The sequence below is a fragment of the Myotis daubentonii genome, chromosome 14 (genome assembly GCF_963259705.1).
Source record: "Myotis daubentonii chromosome 14, mMyoDau2.1, whole genome shotgun sequence".
Classification (NCBI taxonomy): Eukaryota; Metazoa; Chordata; class Mammalia; order Chiroptera; family Vespertilionidae; genus Myotis; species Myotis daubentonii.
The window spans coordinates 24,518,306-24,544,869 of NC_081853.1; the positions used below are offsets into that span (position 1 = coordinate 24,518,306).

The 26,564-nt window shown below is 41.5% G+C and overlaps 1 protein-coding gene and 1 pseudogene across 2 annotated transcripts in view; one reads left to right on the forward strand and one right to left on the reverse strand.

Annotated features, from left to right (window-relative positions):
• Nucleotides 1-26,564, forward strand: part of ATG7 (autophagy related 7) — a 246,801-nt gene that overhangs the window by 170,216 nt on the left and 50,021 nt on the right. The window lies entirely within an intron of this gene.
• On the reverse strand, nt 938-2,389 carry LOC132215415 (elongation factor 1-alpha 1-like; annotated as a pseudogene).

Genomic DNA, 26,564 nt, shown 5'->3' on the forward strand with positions numbered 1-26,564 from the left:
GAAATCAGTAAATTCCATTGTTGTTTTTTTGTTTGTTTGCTTTTTAATCCTGCCATGAGGTCTCTAATACTGTGTAGATTTAAAACAAATACTGTTCTTAGGAACATACTTTCCCTTTCCTTTCTTTTTGTAGTTAAGCAATGATTTTTGATATCCAGTGACTTTCTGATATTCAGCCCTGACTACCACTTCTCACTGTAATCATTAAATGTCATTGTTTACATCATTTTTATGTGTGGAATAATAAGAAAACATTATAGCACTTTGGGCCTTGTTTTATTTTTTCCAGTTGATAGTTTGGATTTTTCCTGCCACTCTTCATTATGCTTGTTTCCTGGCATGCTTTCCAACCTAATTTGACCGTCACCTAGTGAGTATTCTTTGAGCTCCTACCACCTACCCAGGAAGGAAATTGTAATTTGTTGAGGACCTATTTCTTATTAAATACATCAAAAGGCCTTTTATGTAAATCATCCCATTTATTTCCCGTGTCATTATCTTAAAAGATGTGGAAATTAAGGCTGAAAGAGGATAAATTATTCACCAAATGTCCTGATGGAAGACCTGGGATTCAATTCTGAATCTGCTAAACTTCAAAGCCCTTTCTCTAAGAATTAGGGTCGGAACCCTAAGATCCTGGAAAACCATGAGTACCATTTCTGACCTGAGGTCAAAGGTCTAGCACTAACACATTTGAAACAATGACAGTGACTTTAAGGTAAGGTCATTTCTTTTCTTCTTTTTTTCTCATTAAACTTTATTTTAATGGATCTCAAAATTCTGTAACAGATATTTGGTCAAGTTGTTTCTATTAAAAAGTACTAATTTTAAAAACTAATAACTTAAACTGCCACACACACACACACACACACACACACACACACACGCACAAAATGGTCCACAAAACATTCTCCTTTCCCTCTGAAGGTTTTACAATGCATTATCATTAACTAGTCTTTTACTATTAAACTTAAATGGCCAATTGAGACAAACAGTTCTGAGACTGTTCTGAGACCATTCTTCCACCACTGATTAAGACTGGGGTGGCAGGTATTGAGGATAATATGCATTTAGCCTTCTGAGCTTTCTAGGCACACTTGGTAACTTTTCCAGCTCCAGCTGCCTTCTTGTCCACTGTTTTGATGACAACCACAGCCACTGTCTCAAATCACAAACAATAAGATAGCCCAGGGAGGAGAGTCAGAGAAGCTCTCAACACACATGGGCTTGCCAGAAACCATATCTACGATGGCAGCATCACCAGATTTCAAAAACTTTGCCATCTTCCAGCTTTTTCCCAGAATGAAGGTCAATCTTCTCCTTCAGTTCAGCAAATTTGCAATTAATGTGAGCTCTGTGACAATCCAGTACTGATGCATAGTCAGCACTGTTTTGGCCTGGATGGCTCAGGATAATCACCTGAGCTACTTCAATTGGTAGGTCATTTTTGCAGTCACCAGCCACATTGCCAAAATGAACATCTTTGACAGACAAGTTCTTGACATTGAAGCCCACATTGTCCCCAGAAGAGCTTCACTGAAAGTTTGATGTGCATTTCAGCAGACTTTACTTCAGTTGTAACATTGACTAGAGCAAAGGTGACCACCATGCCGGGTTTGAGAACATCAGTCTCCACTCAGCCCACAGAGACAGGACCCATACCACCAATTCCAGAGACATTCTGGAGTGGCAGATGCAGGGGCTTGTCAGTTGAACAAGTTGGTGACAGGATGCCATCCAGAGCTTCAAGCCGTGTGGTTCCACTGGCATTGTCATCTTCACGGGTGACTTACCATCCCTTGAACCACGGCATGTTAGCACTTGATTCCAGCATGTTGTCGCCATTCCAAACAGAAATTGTCAGGGTTGTAGCCAATTTTCTTAATGTAGGTGCTGACTTCTTTAATAATTTCCTTATATCTCTTCTGGCTGTAGGACAGCTCATTGGAATCCATTTTGTTAACACCAGCAATCAGTTGTTTCACATTTATTGTGTAAGCCAGAAGGGCATGCCCTCAGGTCTGCCCATTCTCAAAGACACCTACTTCAAGTTCACCAGCACCAGCAGCAAGAATCAGGACAGCACAGTCAGTCTGAGATGTGCTTGTAATCATGTTTTTTATATGAAGTCTCTGGGTCTTGGGGCATTAATAATGGTCACATAATACTTGCTGGTCTCAAATTTCCACAGGAAGATATCAGTGGTGATACAGCGTTTACATTCATCTTTTAGTTTATCCAAGTCCCAGGCATACTTCAAGACCTTCCCCATCTCAGCAGCCTCCTTTTTTTAAAAAAAAAAAATATTTAATCCTCACCTGAGGAGTGAGGAAATGTATTCTATAGATTTTTAGAAAGGGTGGATGGGAGAAGATAAGGGGGACAAAAAGAGAGAAAAGAGTGAAAGATGGGGGGGTGGGGGGGAGAGAGAGAAAGAGAGAGAGAGAGGGCTGGGGATAGAACCTGCAACCCAGGCATGTGCCCCTGAGTAGGAATCAAATCTGCAACCCTCCAGTGTGTGGGCTAACATTTAATCACTGAGCCACAGACCAGGGCCTTCTCAAATTTTTTGATTCTTTTTTGTTAATCCCACAACATTTGTAGATCAGATGTCTAGTAGTGGTAGACTTGCCGGAATCTACTTGTCCAGTGACCATAATATTGATATGAATCTTTTCCTTTCCCCATTTTGGCTTTGATTTAGTGATGGTTTTCACAACACTTGTGTTCTGGCAGCAAACCTGTTGCAAAAAGCAAGATAAGGTCGTTTCTAAGTGCTCTGTGAGATAGTATAGTTTATGATGCTATTCAAGTTCATAAAATGATGAATACTGTCTCCAAATCCAACTCTATTTCTGTTTGAACCTGACTGGGAATATATATATAAATATTAAGTCAAGAGTTTATTTTAAATATAACTCATACAGTTTCGCTGTATACTAATTCACTATTTTGATTACTTTGTGCTGTGAATTTAGACATTTATGTCTCCTCACACTTCTTTTGAATCCAGAAACATTGGTGAGCCCTAAATATCTTTACATATATTCATCCTCATGCCCACTGTCTTTTAGGTTCCATGTGCTCCTTGATAAGCACAGGCCAGTTATGAGCTCTTTATGGTACATCTCATCTGGCAAGATGGTGGCCAAAGGAAGGTTTTTATCTGTACCCTGGATATCTGCCACTTGGTTGAGTTCATTGCAGTTCAGTTCAGCTCCGGCTTACTGAATTGCCTGGTCAGTGACAGCCAGTGCACAAGGCTCTGTGGGCAATACAGCATATATTCATTAAGACACTTTCAGCTAGCGATGAGCACAGTGATGAAAACAAAACAGGATGCTGGCATAGAATGAATTGGTGTGGGGCATGGAGGAACAGAGAATAGAGGTCAGGACTTAGACAGTTTAGACTGGCAGGTCAGTGAAGGTGGCTTCTGAGCTAAGACCTGAATACCGAGAAGGGAATCAGACATGTGAGGATCGGGGGAAAGAGCCTGTAGTCAGAAGGAGCATCCTATGCAAAGACATAAGCTGGAAACAGGCTTGTTTAGTTTAAGAAATGGGGGAAATGTTGCCAGCATGGTGAAAGCACAGTGAGTTCGAGGGAGAGTGGTAAGAAATGAGGTAGGAGACACAGGCAGGAAGCTATATGGGCTCTGTTAGCCATGAGAACAGCTTGTGTTGTGTGTTTTTTGTTTTGTTTTGTTTTTTAATTAATTTTTATTGTTGATATTATTACAGATGTCCCTCTTTTTTCCTCCCACAGCTCCCCTCCACCCGGTTCCCACCCCACCCCAGGCTCTGGCCACCCTATTGTCTGTGTCCATAGGTAATACATACATGCATATAATATATTTAATCTCTTCCCACACCCCTCCCCACACACCCTTTTCCCTCTGAGAGTCATCAGTCTGTTCCATTTCCATGCCCCTGATTCTTATTCCATTCACCAAGTTATTTTGTTCGTCAGATTTTTTATTCATTTGATTTTTAGACTTGTTGATAGATATGTATTTGTTGTCACTTTGTTAGTCATATTTTTTATCTTTACCTTTTTTTTCTTCTTCTTCTTCTTCTTCTGAAAGAATACCCTTCAGCATTTCATATAATACTGGTTTGGTGGTGATGAACTCCCTTTAGCTTTTTCTTGTCTGTAAAGCTCTTTATCTGACCTTCAATTCTAAATGATAGCTTTGCTGGGTAGAGTATTCTTGGTTGTAGGTTCCTGCTATTCATCACTTTGAATATTTCTTGCCACTCCCTTCTGGGCTGTATAGTTTCTGTTGAGAAATCAGCTGACAGTCATATGGGCACTCCCTTGTAGGTAACTGTTTTTCTCTTGCTGTTTTTAAGATTCTCTCTGTCTTTTGCCTTTGGCATTTTAATTATGATGTGGTGTGGTCCTCTTTGGATTCCTCGTTTGGGATTCTCTGTACTTCTTGGACTTGTAAGTCTATTTCTTTCACCAGGTAGGGGAAATTTTCTGTCATTATTTCTTCAAATAGGTTTTCAATATCTTGCTCTCTCTCTTCTTCTGCCCTCCCCCCCCCCCCCCATAATTCAGATGTTGTTACGCTTGAAGTTGTCCCAGAGGCTCCTTACACTATCTTCATATTTTTGGATTCTTTTTTCTTTTTGCTCATCTGGTTGGATGTTTTTTGCTTCCTTGTATTTCAAATCATTGATTTGATTCTCAGGATCCTCTAATCTAATGTTGAATCCCTGTATATTATTCTGTATTCCAGTCAGTATATGCTTAATTTCTGACTGGTCCTTTTCCTTTTTTTTTTTTTTTTTTTTTTGCATTCTCATTAAGATCCTTGAAAGTCTCACTAAGTTCCTCAGAGGTTTTTAGAAGATTCTTGAGTAACCTTATAACCATGGTTTTGAACTCTATATCCAGAACTCTTTCTTCCATTTCTTTCATTTGTGACATGTTTGTCTCTGCATTTTGGCTGCTTCCCTGTGTTTGTTTCTATGTATTGGGTAGCTGCTAAGTCTCCTTGAGTTAATAGAGTGGCCTTGTGTAGTAGGTGTCCTATAGGGCCCAATGGCTCAACCTCCCCAATCACCTGAGGTGGACACTCTTGGTGCATCCATTTGTGGGCTGTATGCACAGTTTTGTGGTAGTTGAGCCTTGATTGCTGTTGGTGTCACTGGGAGGAATTGACCTCCAGGCCAATTGGCTATGGGGACCAGCTGTGACTTACAGTGGGAGAGCTGTTGTGCAGGAGACACCCTTATGGAACAGGACTTGCTTCAGTGGGGCTTTGGTGCTCACTGAGTCTGTCCCTTGAGTGTGTCGCTTATGGATGTGAAGAGTTGTAATCTGGTATGGTCTCATACTGGCCAATGGGTACACTGGCTCTTGGTCTCCAGGGAGGTGCAAAGTCAGCCACTGCCTGGGGCCATCCAGCAGAAGCTGCAGAGAGATCTGCAGATTACTTCTCTTTGTATCGGGTTTGGAAGTGCCCAGATGAGGCCCAGCTGTGAAGCAAGGCAGGTTGGTACTGGTGCTGGTTTTGGGGTCCTTTTATTGATAGGTTTGGGGCTCCCTGACCCAACTGCAGCTTGTTTAACAGAGTTTTAGCCTGAGAAAGGACAGACTATTCATATGCAAAAGCCAATGCGCACAGCTTGGGTGGGGTTATAAATTGGGTAGGGTGGGGGTCTCAGGGAATCACCAGGGCCAAGCAAACAGAAATGGCTGCCAGTCATCCCTGCACTGAGGAGGTCCCACCACAAGAACAATGACCGCTGCGAGCACCTCCACCTGGAAGAAAGCCACCCCCAAGTTCCTGCCCAATGCCAGACAGTCCAGTTTCTCCCCATATGTGTCTGTGTCCCCCAGAGCCTCACCCGGCACTGGAGCTCAGAGGAAGTGGGAGCTTGTTCTGATGCTGGTGCTGGCCTTTTAAGAGGAGCAGCTGGGTCTCCAGCAGCCTGTGTGTCACTCAGCCCCAATCGACACTGGTTTTTACAGTCCATAGTTCTTACAGGCCCCTGGGGACTTCTTTTCCTAGCTCTGAGACCTTGGGCTAGGAGTCTGGTGTGGGGTTGGGATCCCTTCCTCCTCCAGGCATCCTCTGCAGAGGCGATCTCCCTCCCAATTAAAAAAGTGGCACACCCAGTGCCGGACCAGCCCATCCGCACCTCTGCATCTCCTACCAGTCTTGGTGTGCTTTCTTCTTTACCTCTCTAGTTGTAGTACTTCCACTCAGCCAGCTTTTCCACAGTTCTAGATGATAGTTGTTTTGTAGTTTAGTTGTAATTTTGATGTGGTTGTGGGAGGCAGCAAGTACAGGTGTTTACCTATGCCGCCATCTTGGTTCTCTGCCTTATGTTTTAAGCAGGAGAGTGACAGGGAGTGATTCACATTTTTTAAAAGTCTTGGCTGCTACGTAGGGAAAGGATTGGGGTATAGGAAGGTAGAAAGAGCCCAGCCAGTGTAGCTCAGTGGTTGAGCATCCACTCATGAACCAGGAGGTCACAGTCAATTCCCAATCAGGGCATGTGCCCAGGTTGTGGCTCGATCCCCAGTGGGGGGTATGCAGGAGGCAGCCAATCAATGGTTTTCATCATTGATGTTTCTTTCTCCCTCTCCCTTCCTCTCTAAAATCAATAAATACGTGTGTGTTTTTTAAAAAAAAAAAAAAAAAAGGAAAGAAAGGTAGAAACAAAATGTTTGGGGTGAGTGGCTGAGCAAGGTAAGCTATATTATTGTAATTAATGACATTATATACCTAGGTAACGAATTTGAATTCAGATTTTCTCCTAAAGGCAGTGATGTGTGTTAATAATAGCTCCCACTTATTGTACACTTACCAGTGCCAGGCATATGGCTTTATATGTATTTCTCTTCAAGTACACACACACACTTAGACACTCTCGCACAAGCTGTGTTTATTATTATTATTATTACTATTATTATTATATGTTTTTATTCATTTTAGAGAGAGAGAGATAGAAACAGCAATGATGAGAGAGAATCATCGATCAGCTGCCTCCTACATGCCCCCTACTGGAGATCAAGCCTGCAGCCTGGGCATGTGCCCTGACCAGGAATCAAACCGTGACCTGGTTTGTGGGTCGATGGTCAACCACTGAGCCATACCTGCCATTCTATTATTGATATCAGCTTTTGCAGAGGAGAAAACTGAGGTGGAGAGAGCATAGGTACTGACAGCTAGTTGGTGAGAAAGGGAACAGGAATGGCATGAGTCCAGGTGCCAAACTCCAAAAGGGAAAACTAGTCAGAAAGCACATGGAAGGTCACTGGAGTTTGGCAGTGACTGAGATGCAAAGGAGAGGAGCTGGCCCTGCTGACTGGTGAGTAGAGTCTGTGCTAGAACACATTATCAAAGGGTAGTCCGCACTGTGTATAAACCACTGGAGTAAATACTACAGAGACTTTGATAAAACAGAGACTGATGCTGTTACCCCTGGCAATTTACAGACCAGGGGGTGATTAGGAATACTTCTAACACAAACTAAAACCAGGAACTTCCTGAAGGAGAACTTACTGATACCCTGAACTTAGAATGTCAGAAAAGACCCGGGTGTCGTAACTTAATTCCTGTAGCTTCCCCTAGGTTAGTTTTAACCTAAAATGCTTTTAGAATATCTGTCCTGATCTGTCCTGTGTCTTGTACCCCAGATAAGCAGGTGGGTTTTTTTAACCCAGTTAATCTGTGTCTCTGTTACACATGCACACACACTAACATTCTGGGACCTGGATATTCTAGGGCATCTCAAGAGCCTAGGGTAGTTTGTTGTGCCTGAATGTTCACATTAGGACAAAAAACAATCCCCAGGTGTGATTTTGTTTCCCTCAGACGCCCAGGGTCTTTTCACTGCCCCGAGACATCATCATGACTTCCCAAGGACGGGGTGTTTCTGTGTGCATTTCCCTCAGCCCTCACCAGGGTTGGGTCCTGCTCCTTTGTCCCTGAAGTATTGGAAAAGCTGATGGGCCTAAATTTGTTCTCATCTATAGGAACCATTCTTGGTTTCCTTTTTGCTTTTCCTTCTTACTCTTCCTCGAGAGGACTGACTGTTGTTTTCGTTTTCTCTCAGCATTCACTCTAGCAAAGCCCTGAGGTGCTGTGTTTATGGTTGGCCAAGCTACATATCAGTTCATAGAAAATGGCTGCAATTCTAGGACTTGCCGTCTTGATTTGTTAGCCAACTACTCCATGTACCAGCAGTGGCGGTAGCTGCCAGTTGATCTGTTTTTATGTGGTGACATTATTGTTTTGGTGTATTTTTCCCTCCTCAAATAAGAAACTACTGTTTGCTAGAGCCGAGATCATCAAAACCATTTCAGTTAAGACTTTGTGTGATAATATAATGAAACCTCCCAAAGATATAAGCCTGACTTAGTGAAATGAAGACAAAAAATAAATAGGGTCAGTACAGAAGAAATATTACTGGTACCAGGTAGATTGAATGGAAAATCACTCACTTTCAATGATATTATAGAAATGAAATAAAATTCTGTTCTCTTTCATTATTTTAGCTGAGTATTCTTGTCCAAAATGAAAATCAGATGTTTTTCTTCTTCTTCATTTTTTTCCAAAGTCAATGGTTACAAACACTTACTTAATATAATTTACTGGACCTTTTTTCTAAAGGAACATTTACATTACTTTCTTTTATGCATGCAGTAACTTTTGATCAAAACATGACTCCACTCCCTTGTTTAATGTTGAGCATCTGGATTAAAGGCTTCTTTTAATCTTAAATACAGATTATGGCTCTCTTTCCCTTTAAGCAAACCACCATAAAACTTTGGCCCCTTTCCATATTTCTTCATTAAAGCTCTCTTTATTATAGTGTTTTCGGATGGCAGTCATTAAATGATTGTTATGCACAATGGGCACTTGATTATAATTATTTAACTGGCAATCAGTTATTGCAGCAATTTGGTGGTGTAATTAAAAGGGAGCATGTTCGTACCTGCCAGCATCTCTGAGATGTTCAGCTCTGGGCTAGGGAAAGAAGCAGAACCTAAACATATGGACAGGAAGAGTCAGCACTTCTGTGAATGAAGCTTTTCTTTTATTCTTCTCCAATCTGGTCCTTGGCGTCTTTTGTCCATAAGGTAGATGAACAATGGTGATTAAATGAGATGTGTTTAAGAATGCTTGTGCTACAGACTCCTGAGTCTGTAGAGTCCTTCAGTAATGAATGTTGTTTCTCTGTATGCTAAGATAAGTGAAATGAGTAGAACTATATTTATATATTTCTGTTTGTCTTAACACAAGCATAGGAGTGTTTTTCCCACTCTGATTTATCAACTTCAGCATTTTTTTCTTGACATATAAATTGAAATGGGATGCCACTAACAAGAAGTTGCTATAAAGGACCTATGATGTTCATTAACACGCACCTGGAAAGCCATTTATCACTAAAGAAGTTAGTAACAATGTGATTCCCAAGTTAAGATGAGAATCATCTATTTCAATTGTAAATTACAAAGTCCTGATTCTTACCAACCATAGCAAAGAGGAAATTTCTTGGTTATGTAGCTAGAATGTTATTGGAACTGCTTATAGGATTAAAGGAAGAGCTGCAGGAACCAGGGATCAGGGTTAGGAACTGGGATTGAGTCTCTCCAAGACTCATTTTTTGTCGGTCTCTTGGCTGAGCCTGCCCATGTTTGGCTTCATTCTGAGGGATAGGCTTCCAGTCTTCTCTCTGTGGCAGGAAACGTGGCCATTAGAAGCTCCAGATTCCCATCTTCCAGCTGATCAACTCCAGTAAAACGCAACATGTGTCTTCCATCTTGCATCAACCAGTCTCAGGGAAAGACTCTAATTGGCCCTACTTGAGTCATACACCCACCCCCTGTACTAATTGCTATTGCCCCCAAAAATGGCACTATATTATTGGCTAAGTGCCGGGGTCCAACCCCAGCAGGTCCAAGGGTTCCCAAAGGCGTAGACGGAGTCGGCGAAGAAGGAATGACACGGAGACAGTGTTCAGTTGATCAGCAGCCTAGCCAGGATCTCCAGCCAAGTTCTGGTCTCGATCTCCAGAGAGGTTCTGCTCAGGTTCTTCAGTCAGGTTCAGTCACCAGGTTCTAGTCAGGCTCTCCTGCCAATCTCCGCAGTCAGGTTCAGTCCAGGATCCCCTGCCATGCTCTCTCGCCAGGCTCTGCCTCCAGGCTCCGAGGCCAGTCCCGGTCCAGGATCCTCCGGCATGCTCTCGCCAGCGAAGTTCTTCTGTCTCTAGAGAACGTTCTGTGTAGGTTCTGTGCCTAGGCTCTGTCTCTCTTGGTCCTGTCTTCCAAGCCCTGTGTCTTGCTGTCTTGTTACATCTGTATTTATACCAGTTCATTTTAATCCTGTCAATCTCTATTACAAAGGTTAGGGCGTTTCTTATCTCCATTCCAGGGAGTAAAGATTATGTAGCTTAAGCATGATTGTTCATAGTTAAAGTGGTTAATTACCCGCCTGGCACTTAGTTGAGGGGTTTTATTCCCTCCCTAACTTCAGGGGAAAATCCCTACTTGGGGATTCAACCTTTCTCGGAGAGGTGACCTTGGTTAAAACACAGCGCCAAGAAGGTGAGCAAACATATTAAGAACCGTATGCCATATATGCCAGGTCCTTTGAAACAGCAAGGATGGACCGGCTCCCGGCAGCTAAGCCTGGATCACATATTATCCCTGGAGATGGGCTAGAAAATATGGAATCCTGTGGTTGACAGCCCTCTCAGGGACATTGATATGCCCCCATACATGGTACCCCAATAACTGAGGAAAATGCACTGATTATTTTAGAAAATGAAAATCTGAAATATCCAAATTTTTTTAAAAATTCCCATTTTTTTTTCTCAAAGTGGATCTCTTTCTTTTAAAAATATTCCACCTTTGGAAGACTGAACTATAGAAGTGTCTGAGTTTCAAATGGTTGCCAAACCTCACCTATAGTCATTCGTAATTTCAAAAGACCCCTTACTAATTTGATCTAAGGGCAGGGTCCTGAAGGGATGGGTCAGGCACAGATTACAGATGATTGCTATGGCAGCACAGCTACCACAGCTGCATTATCACCAGGGATTCAGGGCTCAAGGTTAAAGGAGCACAGTGTTCTACTACCTCCGACTATTAAACCACTTACCATAGTTCTGGCTAATAAAATTCTCCATTTCTATCTTGGTTTAGTTCCATATTTGAATATGTGAGTACAAAGGAAAAACAGCCTACAAAATAGCAAAAAGCCTTAAAAGCAAAGGAAAATATTCATTAAAAAATTGAAGATTGAGCCCTCGCTGGTTTGTCTCAGTGGATAGAGCATTGGCCTGTGGACTGAAGGGTCCAGGGTTCGATTCCAGTCAAGGGCACATGCCCAGGTTGGAGACTTGATCCCCAGTAGGGGGCGTGGAGGCAGCTGATTCATGAATCTCTCTCATCGTTGATGTTTTTATCTCTCCCTCTCCCTTTCTCCCTGAATCAGTAAAAGTTTAAATATTTTTTTTTTAAATTGAAGATTGAAAAAAAAACTCCACTCTCCCCCCCCCTCCCCCCAACACACACACACACACTGAATGTAATCTACTCAGTCTTACTTATGGGGAAAGTATGAATCATCCTATTTATTAAGCAAATAAAGAAGACAATTGAAATGTACAAGTTCAAACTTGAATAAAAATAAGTAATTTTCAATTTCCTATTTCTCTTACTAATTCACACTTGGTTTTGTGTCATGTATATGTATTTTACAACTGAGATATTTAAGCTCAGGGTAACTTAAATGACTAATTGAATACTACCTGAACTCAGGGGTGGGGAATCAGCGTCTTCAAATAAAACATGTGCTTGTATATTTACACGTACACACTTTTTTGGTTTGTGGATATTGGACACTGCTAGAGGAGTTTCTTGGGAATCTAATCTTCTCAATGGCAAGCTCCTGCATCGCCTTTGCCAGTAGTTAGTTCATATGGACTCAATGCCAATTTTCTTTTCACATATGTGAAATAACAGTTTGGCACATAGCAAACAAAACAGTGACACCATAGAAAAGACTGGTGCTTCTTAAGAAGTGAAAAAACGCAGATTCAGAACTAGTTTTTTCTTTAGGCGAACAAAGGTTAAATTAAATTAAATGTTGTAAGAGATTACATTATTTGTGTGACTCTCAAGAAGTCAAAGACTGTGGCAATCAAGTATTTTCATTTTATAGAGTTTTTCTTGGAAAAGATGCACACCATATGACAGCAGAGTGCTTAAAACTCAGAGCCTGGTGCCAGCACAAAATCCAAACATCATAAAGCTACTTCCAAAGCCCAGATATTTATTGGTCCCCTCTCTTGGAATAGAGCATCTGTCAACTAGTCCAAGTCTACCAGCTCACATCACCTTCCCAGCCTTGGATTTTGAGTATGAAGCACCAAATAAGGAATGTTCTCCAGGAAGGAAGGAAAAGCTATTGAACAATTGTCAGATGAGTCAAAAACCACAGACAGCAACACTGTCCCAGTGGACAATTTTTTTCTTCAGGAAAAATTTTTTCTTTAGCCGAAGAAAGTCAAGGGAAGCCAACTAGTGGCCCAGTGGCCATTGATGTGTGCGTTTCTAGTCCCTTGGTCGGTTTTTTTGTTTTGTTTTGTTTTTAAACCCAGTGACCTTCCCTCTAACAAATAGTCTACCTTTTAACACAGGGCTGTGTGCCATGACCGTATTAGAAAATTGTAGTGAAGGGGCCATTTGTTCAGACTTTCCATGCTTCAGTGTCCTAGAAGCAGTAAAAAGCCATGTAGCCCTTGTTTATCTGTTTCCCCAACTTCACCCAAAGGTACTGGGGAGGCCTTTGCCTTCTCTCTAGGCTGCTTCTTTGCACAGAAGACCTCTTAAAGCTCTGCTGACCAGGACTTGAAATTCAGGCTCCTCAGTGAATTTCCATCACAGGGTCACTGCCAAGTCACACAAATCTGTCAAGGAAGGCTTCCTAGGAGAGCACCGAGTCCCTGTCCACTGGGTGACAGCTCAACAACTAGCCTCCAGTGCTGGCTGGCCGGGAGTCTCTTCTTTCCCACTCCCAGCTTTGGACTTCACCACTACCTGCTAATGCATCTAAAGAGAACAAGAGGTCTTGGTCACAACAGATGATTAGAGCTGATGCCAGAAGGGTAAACAAGTCATAAATTACTCTTAATTCTTTTTGGCTATGGATGCTATTAGTCTTTCGTTATGGAAAAATAGACTCCCTTTCATCTTTTTTATTTATATAATATAATAGTTGGTTTTCTTCTATGACCAGAAAGGTCACTTTTCTTCAAGAAGCATTTACTAAGCTTGTGCCCCATGCAAAGTACTATGTAAGCTGCTACTCAAGCAGATAGGGGAGTTAGTGTTTAATGGAGTTTCAGTTTGGGGATGAAAATGTTCTGGAGGTGGATAGTGGTAAGGATGGCACAACAGTGTGAATGTACTTGATGCCACTGGACCATACACTTAAACATAATTAAAATGATGGATTTTGTTCTGTATATTTTACCACAATAAAAAAAATTAGGTTTCTTACACATTTTTATAATTATTTGTTATAAGTTTATATGTTCTACATATATCTCATAGCAAAATGTAAGTGTAGTGACTTACCACAAAAACCTAGAATTCTACATTTCTTTTATTTCACATAGCAAGTACTGAGGTCATTATTTCACTGATTTCTCTTATTATTAGAATACTGTATAAAGCTTTACTTAATGATTATTCCCTGTAACAGAAGTAAAAATAGAATCTTAACTAGTGTGTTGCATAATGCATTCTTGAGTTATTTAGGCCTTAGACTTAAGGTCCATACTGTTTATCTGTTTCCCCAACTTCACCCAAAGGGTACTGGGGAGGCCTTTGCCTTCTCTCTAGTGTCCCCAAATGATGAGAGTTTTGTTGAGCTTGGAGAACGGAGATTCAGATCTTGTCTTGAGCCTTGGAAAAGTGGAGAGAGTCTTGGCCTTTGGCCAGCGATTTGACTGTTGGCCAATCATGTCATCTCTGTGGGTTGCAGTGTCTTTATCTGTAAAATGAGACTGAAGATGCCTGCCTCTACCGGGTTATCAGAACTAAAAGTACAAACGTTTGTGAGAACACTTAGTGCTACTCTGGGGACATAGTAGGTAAATCTCTGCCATCTCCTTTCCCTTGAGGTCATTGTGACAGTCAAAGGACTGTAATGCAATGCATGTCTGAAACTGGCTCTCCCTTCATCCTACCTGTATGTGGGAGCATGTGAGTCCTGGTATCCTTTTCTCCCTCTCCTGATACCAAGGTCCCTTTCCTGTCACTCTTTAGTCTCTCTTCTTTAGCTCTGCCTGCCTTTGAACTGGGGAGTTCATGATAGAAATGTATTGATGTTGCATGAGGGGGAAATGGCCCACCCTGGAGCCCCTGGCCCGGCACCAACAGCAGCTGTGGAAACACAACAGGGCTCAGTGTCTGATGGAGTTTGGGCCTCTTGCTCTCCCAAAACCCCAAAGCCTCACTCCTCTGACCCACCATCTTTCCCTTGGGTTAGAATCTCTTCTTGGTTTCCTTTGACCTCTCATTCCTTAGTCTAATAGACCTGTGTCCTTTGGTTGAGTAGGTTGGCCCCAGGGGAGTCTTCTCAAGGTCAGAAAAGCTGTCTGGCAACTGTCACCCTTCCTTCTTTGTGGCTCCATGTGCTCCTCCCGGCTCCAGGGGACAGTCTGTCCCTGCATCAGTCCTCACCAAAGCTAGAATTCAGTTTGTTGAAAGATGAGAGTACTTTTGATTGGTGGTATAGTTTATCAGCTTTCCCAAGTTAAAAACATCCTTTTGTATCTTATAAATATCTCAGCATGAGATACAGGGGACAACTAGTCTCAGGCTACTAAGCCAGTGGTTCTCAATCTTTTCATTATTTTTTTAACCTTTTAATTGAAAACTATGTAGTTTATATACAATTATGGTACGTGCACAAATCTTGTGTCCATCTCAGTGATTTTTTAATTATCTATACACCTGTGTAACTACCACCCACACCAAGATTTAGAACATTTTCTAAAGCCTCCCTCAGCACCTCTTCCACCCAGTATCCCCAATAGATAACTGCTATTCTGACCTCTATAACCATAGGTTAGTTTGGGTTCTCAACTTTTTTCACTTATACTCACCCCTAAGTTCCTCTCTCCTACTTAATATCATTTAAGAATTCAAAATTAATTATTGCCTATTGTGACCAAAAGAGCCCCCGAAAAGTGGTAATTTTAGAAATGTTTTTCCTGCTGTTCCCTTCCACACACATTCTTTTATTTAAAAAATATATATTTTATTGATTTTTTACAGAGAGGAAGGGAGAGGGATAGAGAGTTAGAAACATCGATGAGAGAAACATCGAGCAGCTGCCTCCTGCACACCCCGCACCGGGGATGTGCCCGCAACCAAGGTACATGCCCTTGACTGGAATCGAACCTGGGACCCCCCAGTCCGCAGGTCGACACTCCATCCACTGAGCCAAACCGGTCAGGGCTCCACACACATTCTTATACACTCGCCATCCCCCTGCCCCATCCCCCAACCAGGTCATGGCGAGGGAGGGTGACCATCCCCATCCTTTCTGGGCAATCATGCCTGATCCCAAAATCTGGCAGAGAAGAGAAACATACATCCCAGGACCTTAGTCCTATTTTCCTGGTGCCCAAACATTATATCATTGTGTTTTCTAATCTAAACAAGTGTGTGGTTCTTAGAATCATCAGATAGCCACTGAGCTCCCAATGTGCACAAGTTCCTGCTTGCCGTTTTCTGTCAAAGTAGGATTTTTCTTTCCCCTAATTATGATTTGAGTTATCTTGGGGAATGGGGATTGTGCTTAAAGAGGAGTATCACCATTGCATTCCCCTTTTAACATGTTAATGTTGACTGTCTTGAACTGTTCCTTGTGAGGAGCATGATGGGAAGATTATTTTACAGGAGGTACACAGAAGCCCCCATTTTGGCATGCACTGCCATACTCAAATCCTTGTATTTAAAAGTGGAGCTTAGTCTGTTTATCCTACAGTAAAAATATCTACAAGAAGCTATTATTATATTGACATTAGAGCCAAACAGGAAATCAGAGGATTCACAGATGTTATCTTCTTTAATACAGTGGGTTTTCTACAGAATGACCTTGCAGCCAATCAGGATAGATGCTACAAAAGGATTTAACAAACATGTTATTGACATAATGTTTATTCCTTGAGTTTTGCAGGCTACATGGTGTTCCCAGAGTTCTGAAGGCTAAAGGGAAAGGGAGACTTAGAAAGAGAGATGAACCCGGCAAGAAAGAATTTAGATAGATTCCATCACCTTGGAGTTTTATTTTTTTATATTGGGTAGAATTTGGTGTAATTTAACAATTATGTCTCAGCATTTATTGTATGCCCCATTTGCACAAAGTACAGTTTGGAACCTAAGAGAAGGTGACATGCCAAAAAGGTACCCATGATTTAGATTAGGATAAAACTGCCACATTTAGCAAATTCATGAATGATGCTAAGCCGAAAAGAGAACTGAAATCAAGATCTAAAGAGATCATGACAGGTATAAGGCTGAGCCTAAAATGTTGAAATACAACAGGCATAATTGTTAAGTCCTTAGATCTTTTTAAAAAAAAAAAGTTTCCATGAATATAGGATGGGAGAGATGTAATAAATAGCACCTGTGAAAGGTTTCGACACCCGCAAGCACAACACGAATGAAGCAGTGATGAGAAGGAACATAATACAGCGTCTGCACTGCCGAAGGTACAGTTCTAGAATTTGAATGGCCAGGCCCATGCCTGGAGTATTGACTTCACATGACTACACTTAAAGATGCTGAAGGACATTGAGAATCAGGATCAGAAACCATGATAGGAGGAATATTCTCAAGTAAAAATGAGTAGTTAGGTGAAAGAAGAGAAAACCAAAGGGATGCCTGTGTCCCATCCCCGAATACCTGGAGGGCTAGCCTGTGTGTGAGGCATGTGAAGGCCAACATAGGACTAGGGAGAAGTTACAGAGAAGGGTCTTTAGTTCATTTTCACATTGACCTTTTCCACTTAAAGGTGTTGATCCAGAATGGAATAGGTGGCCTTGTGACTGGGCACAGATGTGGAGGACTACCATTTATGGAGGATGTAACTCATGCCAGCCCTCATGACAACTGTAGGGCCCTAGAGGTGCTGTGGAGAGGATTTGTGCCTCAGAGGTTTGGGACAAATGCTCTGTAACGCCTCATCCAACCCTGATATTCTCTGGTTGCTTGTGTGTGCACAGTCAGATCACACTGCAGGAGCTGGTGAGTTCTAGTAAGATGGCCATGGGCTAGAATGCCTGGGAAGGAGGCAGGGATTGTAATGAATCCTGTAGTGTAGACAGAATCAAGGAGCACAAAATGATTGAAGGCTTGAAGGTAGGCATGCATGGGGGTGAGACAAGAGGTTGGGAATTAGACATTTGGACCGATACGGTGGGGCAACAGAGTGGAAAACGCTGAGCAGAAAATGAAGGTTTGGACTTACTTCTACAAGTAGTCCTGTACTGCTGATGGGTTTTATTGGGGGAGGGATAAGATGCACAATCCTAAGAAGTGACTAAAGTCCTTGGACGCCCTTGCCCTCATGTGGTCTCATAAAAGGAGACAGAATGAACCCACAAGCTCGGTGATGTCAGGAGTTCCCTGTCCTAATGGTCACTAAAGAACAGGGGTGCCCAGACCAAACATCTCAATAGCTGTTTCTGCTACAGAAGGGTCTCAGGCAATATCCTAAAGACTGTGGGGGAAAGGCACCATTTTAGGACATGAGGAATTAGGCTTCTTTTTTTTACCTGCAGCCATATTTGAGATTTTTGTGTTTGTACCAATGCTAACTCTCTAAGCTCTCTAAAGTTTCAAGTCATTCCTGGTGCCCATCAAGTCTAACAGCCATGGATACCAAGTTTCTGTTTCGGCATTGTTCATAAATGTGGCCCTAGAGGGCTCTTCCTTAGTTCTGGCCACCAGCACACTTTATCTAGTTTTATTTAACTTACCACATTCACCCTTTATTTTCTGTTTACTGAATGGCCAATAGATGCAAAGTGTATACAGTGGTGTTAACTTGGTTCATTTGCACTGTAAGGACTTACACTATATTGTATTACCTTTTGCAAGTGCATCAACAGACTTTTATTTCCAGGGATTTTTCCACACATCAGCCCTACTTTGTAAATACTGTCACACAGATGCGAAGAATACCAGTAATGCGGGAGAGGTTAAGTGATACAGTGAGAGTGACTTTGTAAGTGTGGCAAATATCCCATTTTATGAAAGGCAAAGCCATTGGAAGGAGGGCGTTATCACCCTTTAAAGAAACATTCACAGAGGAAGGGTTTGGCATTGGCAAGGCCAAGTTAAACAGGATGCTGCCTTCTCTCCAAGTGTTTCCACCGCCACTCCCCTCTCTTCACACTGATGCTTGTGGGTCACTTCCTAGTCCGTGAATGGGTTCACTGACCTGTAAGCAGGGGTGGGAGATGGAGATTTCATTTGCACAAACGCATGGAGGGAAATCAGTTTGCAAGTTTCCCAGGGATAAGAGAATGTTTTTTCTTCCTCCTCCCTTGCCACCCCTTCACTTCCCCAACTGTACAACACCCATAACTTCCCTACCCTAACAAAAGCTGTGACGGACCTGCCTGTAGATGCTGGCAATGGCCGTGTTTGTCTGGTCTTCTCTGGGAGCTGCTCAGGCTGCGGCTTTGTGCCCCCATTAGACTAGTACCTCTAAAAAGGTGTTTCAGGGCTAGCAAAGAGGCTGCACTACCTTGGGGCCATTTAAAAAGGCAGAGGCCTATTCTGTGACTCATCACTAAGTCCTGACATTCACTACGTCCATTATCTTACAAATATTGTTTCATTTGATCTTATACCCAGTTTGAGTAAAGAATCACGAGTGCTTTATGGGCTAATTCTGTAGGATACATTATCATTTCTTCTGAAGCTAGAAAGGAAACATGAAGCTGTTATTGCTTAAATTAAAATAAACAAAAATCTGTAGGACTTTCATGTCCTTTCTGGTGCAGCATTTAGTGGGTATTTCTCGTGTTAATAATTATTTCAAGTTCTAAGTCTGTTCGTCTGTCCCCAACTTCCCTTGATTTTCCATAGTCTTCACCCCATCCAATTTGGCTGCTCCTACTCTGTCTTCATGCGGGTTATACAGAGCTTGTTTGTTCCCTGGAGACACAAAACAGATCAGTGGCTTAATTTTTATTTTAAATGTTGTCTGTGAGCCATCATCATGGGTAACTTTGTTATATAAGGCTGACTTTTGTTTCCCAGAAGTCTCTGCCAATATTTTGGTCTATTGTATACATTCACTGCTATTATAGTAATAATAGTTTACAGGAGCCCAGATTATGATATTTTAATAATACAGAGCCCTTTGTTGATATAAATGCTTGATGCAAATTGGAATGAAATATTAAAACTACAATTTTGGCTCTACTTAGCAGTGCACAAAAAGATTGGACCCGATGCATCAGGTAGACGTGAGCCTTCTTTGGCATTTGGTATTTCTTCTTGTCTCACTTATAGAGCCCTCATTTTCAGAGTAATGAAGCTGAGGCCTAGGACCACTCTTTGGTGAGTTTGTGGTCAAATTGAGATTCAATTCCAAGTCTCCTGACTCCCAATCCAGCACTTTTTTCTCCTATTCCATGCTTAACCATTCTCTTATATACTTTCCTAGGAGCAAGGATATGGTTTCCAAGCAGAATTTCTAAAAACTTGATTCCAGTGTACCCCAGGTAGAGTGACTCCCCAAAAATCAATTTTTCCGGCACACAGTCAAGGGCTATGATTCCTATTATGAGGGCTTATAGTTTGGGAAATGTTGCAGTGTGGCCCCTGGATAGTGAGGCTGCTGAAGGAAAGGACTAATACCTACTCTTTGTTGTATCAGGTTTGTACTATGTAGGTGATTGCTTTTCAGGAGATAAAATTCCCTACCCTCTCACCCCTCTAGTTCATCTACTACCTCCACTAGGATTAATCTTGCTAAAACACTGAATTTTACTGTCTCGCTCCTGTGACCTAACACCTCCCCCACTTTCCCTGGATGAAAACTCCAAACTCCTCAGCTGTTCCTCCAAGGCCCCCAGCCAGACCAACGCCTTCACTGTCTCCAGAACAGGCCGTGTTCATTCCAAATCCTCTTTGCTCTTGTAAAGGCCTTTTCTCCTGTCTGTGGTTCAGTCCTTCCCACAGTGGCCAGGCCTGTCCCACTTGTTTGACTCTGTCCCAGGCTGTGTTCCTTGTATTCTGAATTCCTGAAATGTCTGCTGATCCAATGAGAGTGCATGAGCCTAACCGCTCACATCCCGATTGCATCACTGTCACGACTCTGGTCTCTGAAATTCAGCCGTAAGTCCTAGAGAAGTTCTCAAACTTTTTAGTTCATGGTGCTCTTAGGGTCTCAGGAACTGTTTCATAGAGCACTTTTGGCCAAAAGCAATACATAGCAGTTCAATTTATTAAGTAGTATTTAGGTTCAAGCAACTTAATACATAATGTCGTAACAATTGAATAGCTATTTGAAAAAAAATACAGCACATAAATTGAAAGAAGATATCACTGTTTCAATCTGAAATCACCACAGTTATTTACTAAGAAGCTGTATGCTCCTGTTGGGTACTGGACAGCTTCCCAGATCTTAGAATCAGATGGGGACCTGCCACACTCCTTTCCTGTTCTATGTTGATTTTCACACAATACTTGCTTTTATAAAACAATTGCCAAAAACCCAGTTTTGCTGGCTGCTCTGCCTGTGTTATAGCCCATTCTCTGTTTCACTGCTTCACTAATAAACTCACCTTCACTTAAAACACACACACACACACACACACACACAAAACCAGTTTTGCAAAGATAGGAGATCATCCAAAGGAATGTAGCACAAACTAATGTTAATGCTATAAACTACCTTGATCTGGTAGCTTGTGCAGTACGCGACAGGTGTGTATCATGTCATCTCCCTCAAAAATTTAAAATATCCCATGGAGCAAATTCACTATAGTGTCTTGAGGCACACCATTTGGGAACCACTGTTCTAGAGTACAAGTGTACTTGTGTGTTCCCCAAAGAGCATTGGGTAATGCAGTCCTTATTGTAGGTAGCCAATAAATGCTTTATGAGAATCTTAATCCTTGACCCCCTGATAGAGGCCACAAATGCTGCAACTTGAGTAATATGCTAAGTTCCCTGGCACAGCAATAATTCAAATAAAATTTATTTGAACATCTTTGGGGGATGCTGTAAAGGAAGTTCCTATACTGAGTGGAAGTTGGCTGAGATATACTAAAATTCCCTTCCATTGCTGAGGTTCTTTAATTCAATAGCAATGACTTGCCATATAAAACCAGTCTGAGCATAATTGCATGACACTGGTGAGGATGATTGTCTCAAATCCCTGTGCCAAAAACATAAAAATATTTGAATTCTAACATGCTGAATTGGATTTGGAGGAAGGAAATAGAGACATAGAATTGCTGTTTCTTTAATAAGCTAGATTAATTGATAAACCAGTTTCTTTTCAGTTGCCACAAAAATTGAACATATGGTAGGACACCGAAAACTACAGTACATACCAAAAATGTTGAAATAGAACACACAGAAAAACCACCCACTGATCCCTATATAACTGAAATATACAAATTTTAAAAAAATTAAACCTGGAAATAAAACATCACTGGGAAATGTAAAAACTCTTCTTTGGTCAATGAGGAAATCAAAATCAAAGTTATAGACTATAGAAAATGTGAAAATCCTACACGTAAATGTTTTTTTTTAATACAGCTAATGCAGTGCTTAGGAAAACTCACTAACCTAAGTTCTTATGTGAAGCACAAAAATGAATAAAAAGAAATTATGCTTCGAACTTACAAAGTTATAAAAAGAACAGGAAAATTAACCCCGGGATGGAAAAAAAAAAAAAAAAAAACACCCACAAAAAACAACCTCTGAGGAAAGTGCCTGACATATAGTAAGCACTTAATAGACATTAGCGCTTATTATCTTTTTTTTTTTTTTTTTATTGCTTAAAGTATTACAAAGGGTATTACATATGTATCCATTTTATCCCCCCGCCCTAGACAGTCCCCTAGCCTCCCCTATCACCCAGTGTCTTATGTCCATTGGTTATGCTTATATGCGTGCATACAAGTCCTTTAGTTGATCTCTTACCCCCCTACCTCCTGCCCCCCAACCCTCCCCGGCCTTCCCGCTGCAGTTTGACAATCTGTTTGAGGCAGCTCTGAGCGCTTATTATCTTTAGTTGTCAAATAGATTGAGGAGTTAAAAATATCCAGGATATAGTGCTAAGTTTAAAAAGCAAGGTTTGTCTGCGGCCATGCCAATCTGAATGCACCTGGTCTCGTCTAAAAAGCAAGGTTCATTTTTGAGGCAATTGAGGAAAATTGAATAGGGACTCTATATTAGGCGATATTATTAATGACAAATTGCATAGGTGTGATAATATTGTGGGTGTATAGGAGAATATCCTTATTCTTAGTGGATACATACTAACAGATTCAGAGGATGTATTATTGATGTCTGTATACTTTTAAGTGTTTTGAGGGGGAGGGAGAACTATATATTGAGAGAGAAATATGGGAAAATATTGATTAGTATATTTATGTAAGTAGTATAGGGGTGCTTATTCAAGTTTTCTCTAAGTTTGAAACTTTGCAAAAGAAAAATAACAAATATTATTACCAAAAGTAAACAAGGTACAGAACACTTATGCTTTTCTGAATCATGTGTATGAGTGTGTATGTTCATATGTTTATATGCTGTCTCTAAAGCAGTGGTCACCAATCGGTGGCCCGTGAGGTCCGAAAGATTGGCGACCACTGCTCTAAAGTATACACCAGTGGTTGCCACTGGGAGGGGGATTGGTTGGCTGGGGACAGGACCAGGAGACTTAGCTTTTGAATCTTGTACTACAAGCTTACATATTCTGTTTTTAAAACATGCTATTGGATTGTGTTTTTCAATCTTAAACTCTCTATCCTGTGCTCAGTTTTATTGTCGTGCCGTCAGAGGATAAATGAAATAAGAATGCCTGGAGACCAAGAGACTATTTAGGAAGTGCCTTTTCTCAGGGCAGATTTCTTCAATGGTTTCTTCTTCAGACTCTCCCCACTCCACTGTTGATCTTCCTGTGGGTTAGCAGCCTGTGTGCTTCCTGCCCCAGCATCCCGCCCCACCCCCATGGAGCAGCCCTTTGGCCTTGGCTCTGTGGGAATTTCATGAAGGCGTTTTTACAGCTGGTGGAAGGTGGTGGGCACATGGGATGGTCCTCAGAAGAAATAGGTGTGGGCTTCCTGTTTTCACTGTGACTCAGACATGTGGGAGAGCACTAATGTAGAATACTCTTAATAAATAAATAACTTTTTTACCCTGACACCGGTGAGACTCCCCAGTGTCACAGTTGGAACTCAGGGCAAGAAGCATCTGATCCTTGATTTTTCCTTTCTGGTGAGCACCAGAACTGATAGTCTTTTGGATATGGCTTGTGGTGCCAACAATTTCAGAGCTGAAAGGACTTATCTGAGGGATCCAAACCTCTCAGGTTGCGAAGAAACCACTGTGGCTAGGAGGGCCACTGACTTGGCAGAATGGCACAGCTAGTAGCCTGAGCCCTCTCCCCAGGATTCTTTCCATGACACTGCAGGAGCCTAAGAAGCCCCCAGGGATTTAAAACCAAGGAGGGGGGGAGGCTCCTACTAGGCTTTACCAGTGGTTCTCAACCTTCCTAATGCCACGACCCTTTAATACAGTTCCTCATGTTGTAGTGACCCCCAACCATAAGGTTATTTTCGTTGCTACTTCATAACTGTAATGTTGCTACTGTTATGAATCGTAATGTAAATATCTGATATGCAGGATGTATTTAGGCAACCCCTGTGAAAGGGTCATTTGACCCCCAAAGGGGTCGCGACCCACAGGTTGAGAACCAATGCTTTAGACTGTTATCAATGTCTCATCTTGCTTTCCACATTTTAAGACTGTGTATATATATATATATATATGGTATCAAATTGTACATATCTTCCCATAGCTTGCTTTTTTTCACTCTAGTATATTTTTGAGATTAAAAATTCATCCATTCTTCTGTTGATATACATTGAGGTTGTATTTCCAAGCTTTTGATACAAATAATGCCCCAACAAACATCCCTGTGCTTGCTCCTTGTGCCCGCAATACACATCCTTGGGGGTTCTTGAGGATTCGAGCCTTTTCTGTTTTCACTATCTCTATATCCTTCATTGACCAGTACAGTAAACGAATGGAAGGGCAATTTTTTTTTCCCTTCAAAATAAACTCAAGCCTTGACCTCAGACCTATTGAAGTTGAAATTTCTCAGGAATAAGAAAAGCTCCTCTTGGAAAAGCTCTTCGTGACTGAGGTCCTTCATGGATTTACCACCCCACTGTACTTAGGCAGGCTACTCTCTGGAAAGCTGAGGAGGCAAGCCACATCCCTCCCATGGCCTCACCTCACTAGTTTCAGCCATGGCCCCCTAGGAAGTGAGCAGGCACTGTGGGAGGAAATGGCCTATCAGCAGAGTAACCGTTGTGAACATCAGATTCCACTGTGCTGTGGTCCTGGCCTGCTGGTTGTGCCATTTGATTTCTGTCTGTCATCCCTATAGGCTCCTGTGTTTATGGCAGGTTGCCTGATGTTTGTATTTCTTCTTTCTATGTTGGAAAAGGCTGTTCCTCTTTAACCCCAGATAGTTGAGCAATCACTTATTCCAGTATCATGCTAGATAGAAGAGTTACAGCTCTGCCTTCAGTCAGATTGTGTTCTGGTGCTAAAGGCTGTATGATACATGCATTTATAATGGTCACACCAGAAATAACATAAAGAAACCTAGATACATATTAAAGACGGTCATTGAGTATCAAAAAGGGAATGCATGCGGTTTGGGGATGGAAGAGGGCCATTTGAGATACATCTAAAAGAGCTAGTAAGATTTTAGCAGAGAAGATGCATGATGAGAACCACAGGTTCAAAGGTCACCCAGATTGCAAGCTCATCCCCAGTGGGAGGCGTGCAGGAGGCAGCCGATTGATGATTCTCTCCAATCATTGACGTTTCTATCTCTCTCTCCCTCTCCCTGCCTCTCTGGAATCAATAAAAAATATATTTAAAAAAATAATAAATGGGAAGAAGTTTTTGTGGTTAAGCTTTGGTGTCTGAGGCAGTGAATAGGGCCATACAAGGTAGGACAATGTATATAACATGGAAGGGACAATAGAGATCATTGTTTTAATCCTCCCCAAGGAGCTGGGGTTCTTCATTTCCACATCTATGTCCTCAAGAAGTTCTTAGTGCAGTGTGATGGGTACTATAGTAATAAAGCATAGTCAAAATTATGCAAATAGATTGATAATATTGAGTAAGAATTAAAATGATGGTAGGCTGGGAGGACGTCAGAAATCGGTAAACATTGGTTTCTTCCTGGGAGAGCTCAGGTGTGGCTGGTTTGGGGGTTCGATCCCCAGTAGGGGGCATGCAGGAGGGAGCATGTTTCTCCCTCTCTTGCTCCCTCTCCCTTCCTCTCTCTCTCTCAAAATCTATTTAAAAAATCTTTTTAAAAAGAAAGAAAGAAGGCATGGATGATAGGAAATGGGGGACAGCACATAGGAAAGAGTCAAAGGAATCCTTAATAATGATGAAGGACAATCTTAGGATGACAGTTGTGCCTGAAGCATTGAGGGAAACTAGAACAGATGAGAACAGATTGGAAGGCCCCCAGCATGAATTTCGTTAAGAAGGTGAAATTGCTTGAATATGTTTACGCATATATTTAGGAGATTTAGACAATTGGCAGAAATGTTGGGATTAAATTATCCTTAAGTTCTTAGGAGCAAAATAAAACAAACAAAAAAGAGTAATTGTTCACTCCAGGGAAAACAATGTTATAGAGGAAAGAAAAGGTAATCCTAGTGTATTACAGTGCTCACCTAAATATAGCAATTAGATAGTCATAATAATGTCAACACTGGATATTGATCTTATTAAACTTGTAATTGTATTGAAAGGATAGAAGGACAAGAAGGTATGAGTTTGTGATCGTAGGGGTGAGAGTGTGCTTAGCAGTGAAAGAGAGCTAAATCTTTATTTACCAAAATAGGAAATAGATATATAATGTTTAAACTAAAAAAAAAAAAAAATCAGGAAACCAAGAGGTAATGATGTTTGAACATATAAAAGTAACTTGAATAGTATCAAGTAACTCACTATGGGGAATGGAAGATGGAAATGTGCTGTTTTTCCTAACACACCTTGGAATTGTTTAAACTATGCTCATATATAAATTAGAATCAAATGAAAACTTAAAAAGAACAAAACAAAATGGAAGAGTAATCATGAGAATAGACATTCTTATTAGTAATGAGGTTTTGGAGGATGAGTAGGAGTTCTGTAAGCAGAGGGAATGGAGAAATGTGCTAGCAGGTAGAGAGAACCAAAACTGTCAATAAATAGGGTGGGTGTAACATAGCCTCTGAAGGTAG